At 45.9% G+C, this 2,858-nt stretch overlaps 1 long non-coding RNA gene across 1 annotated transcript in view; it reads left to right on the plus strand.

The window, feature by feature from the left end:
- LOC106817592 overlaps positions 1-2,858 on the plus strand; it is a 12,562-nt gene that overhangs the window by 5,258 nt on the left and 4,446 nt on the right. Inside the window, exon 2 of the long non-coding RNA XR_001395078.1 lies at positions 1,210-1,309. This is a non-coding gene — a long non-coding RNA (uncharacterized LOC106817592). The remainder of the gene's footprint in view (positions 1-1,209; positions 1,310-2,858) is intronic.

Consider the following 2,858-nt stretch of genomic DNA (forward strand, 5'->3'; position numbering starts at 1 on the left):
CCTTCCTGTTGGTAAGCTATCCTTCCTGTTGGTAAGCTATCCTTCCTGTTGGTAAGCTATCCTTCCTGTTGGTAAGCTATCTTTCCTACTGGGTATGATATGCTTCCTGTTGGTAAGCTATCCTTTCTGTTGGTAAGCGATCCTTCCTGTTGGTAAGAGACGCGAGTTACGCTCAAAGAATTTGCTATTTGTATTAGGAGCATTGTTGGAAACGTTTCATTATCTTTCAATTATCGTTTATTATCGTTAATTATCGTTTTATTAACGTTTAATTATCTTAGTGTAAGCGACCCCGCGTCATGCGTGTATATCCTCGTGTGTATATTTACGTTGTCGTGTGCGGCCCCGTACACACGCACGCTTGGTGCCTTCACTCATCTAACCGTGTTTGTTTGTTCGGATCCACAGATCTCGATCCACTGAACTCGACCGCGTGATTTTTTTTCCTAGGATAATCAAGAACATAGGGCTCTAGTGAGCGCTGCCATTGGTTGATACAAATCACGTGCCTCAAACTCCTGTTTTATAGTGCATTGTGACCCTAACCCTAACCCTAACCCTAACCCTAACCCTAACCCTAACACTAACCCTAACCCTATTTAAAAATATATTTAAATTTGTTTTTTAATTCTTGTAAAAATTAATTGTTGTTATTAAATTGTTGTAAATAAATTATGTAAATATTTGAGTTAATTGGAAAAAAATAGTTAAATGGATAAAGATAGAAAAATACAGAAAACAGGAAAATAATTAAAAAACATACGGGATTCGATCCAACGACCTTTCAGCCGTGACGTCCGTGCTATACGCATTCGGCTATTCAGGATTATTGTAATTATGTATTATGGATGTGCTATGAATATGACGACACTGTGACGTCATTGAGCGACGAAACAAGCTCAACCAATGGCAGCGCTCACTAGAGCTCTATGTTCTTGATTATCCTAGGGAAAAAAATCACGCAACCCAACCCTGCTAGCGAGGTGGATTCGAAGGGGATCCAATATGGCGGCCCGCGCCTCAGCCAATCACAGCTTTTTCTTTGTTATGAACCATCCCGTGATAGGTCACAGCGAAACGCGAACCGTTGAAAGTGAGTTTGCGTTTGTTCGGGTTAGGGTTCGATCCAGTGGATCGAGATACATGGATCCGACCAAACAAACACGCCCTAAGCATCCCCTTCACGGATCTTCTTCTTCTCTCCCACAGTGTCTAGTGGGGAACAAGTACGGGCCGTGTATCCTACCCTGCTCCCTCACCGAGGCTCAGTTCACCACGGCGCTGACGTGCGCCCCGCCGGGAGAGGAAGGTACGCGAGCTGTGCTGACACAGGGTATAGTCGTGACTCTTTTTCTTCTTCTTCTTCTTCTTCTTCTTCTTCTTCTTGTTCTTTTTCTTCTATTTTTTCTTGTTCTTCTTCTTCTACGTCTTCTTCTTCTCGACTTCTACTTCTTCTACTTCTACGTATATACTGGACAGTCCGTGAGGAATAACGTCCAGGGACTGCGAAACTCCAGGTGCATGTGAAAGATTAGTATGAAACATTTTTTACATGTAGACAGTAACGTGTTCTGGAGATCGAGGCTTCTCTAGGCCAGGAGCCCGTTGTCAGAAACAAAATTAGTCTAAACATTAGTCTTAACACTAACATTTTCTTGTAGATCGTCGAGATCACTTTGTTTCGTATTGTTATGTGGAAATCTGCTACGATTTTCTATTCAGGTACCTTCACAGCGTTTCTGCATGTCAACGGTCTAAGAGAAAAAGTTTATGTTAAAGTTAATGTTAAGACTAATTTTGTTTCTGACAACGGGCCCCAGGCACTCATTGGCATTACTGATCGGGTCACCACACTACACTTAGATACGATAATAGTCCGGAAGTTGAAGATGAAATAGCGATGCTACCCGTAAAAAAATGGCATAAAACTGGTTTTGGTGTCAAACGGAGCAGAATTCTGAATAGAACAGCATGTCCAAAATCCGCGAAAATCTGTAGAAATCTGCAAAAGAGCAGATAGCCCTACTCTTGTTCGGTTACATTATTGTATCTACACTACACTCTACTCAACCTAGCCACTGCACACAGGACCTGACACGGTGGTTGAAACCCCCCATGGTCTCCAATTCTACAGTGCTCTCGTAATAGGGGGCATGCCAGGAGATGTTCCATAGTCTGGTGCGAGGTCGTTAAAATCACTCATGAAACTGCCGCTTTCGATCCGTAAGGTGAAACAACTAAAATGTACTTTTCCGTAGGTTTTTAGGGTTGCTATTGAGAAGATTAGCACGCTAGATAACAGCTGTGTTTTTTGTCGCAGATTCACGCGCTTTGTCGCACCAAGAGAAAACGCCGTCAGGAAAGGTTAAACAGCAGAACAGCAAAATACAAAGTCAATATAGGTGCGCGCACACGCACGCGCACGCTTACACAGACGTGCACGAGCGCAGGCACGCACGCAGGCACACACGCGCTTAAACAGATGTGCACGCGCGCAGGCACGCACGCAGGCACACACGCGCTTACACAGATATGCACGCGCGCGCAGGCACGCACGCAGGCACGCACGCGCTTACACAGATATGCACGCGCGCAGGCACGCACGCAGGCACACACGCGCTTACACAGATATGCACGCGCGCAGGCACGCACGTAGGCACGCACGCGCTTACACAGATATGCACGCAGGCACACACGCGCTTACACAGATATGCACGCGCGCGCAGGCACGCACGTAGGCACGCACGCGCTTACACAGATATGCACGCAGGCACGCACGCACGCAGGCACACACGCGCTTACACAGATATGCACGCGCGCAGGCACGCACGTATGCACGCACGCGCTTACACAGATAT

Source organism: Priapulus caudatus, unplaced genomic scaffold (assembly GCF_000485595.1).
Source record: "Priapulus caudatus unplaced genomic scaffold, Priapulus_caudatus-5.0.1 Scaffold1784, whole genome shotgun sequence".
In the NCBI taxonomy this organism is placed as follows: domain Eukaryota; kingdom Metazoa; phylum Priapulida; class Priapulimorpha; order Priapulimorphida; family Priapulidae; genus Priapulus; species Priapulus caudatus.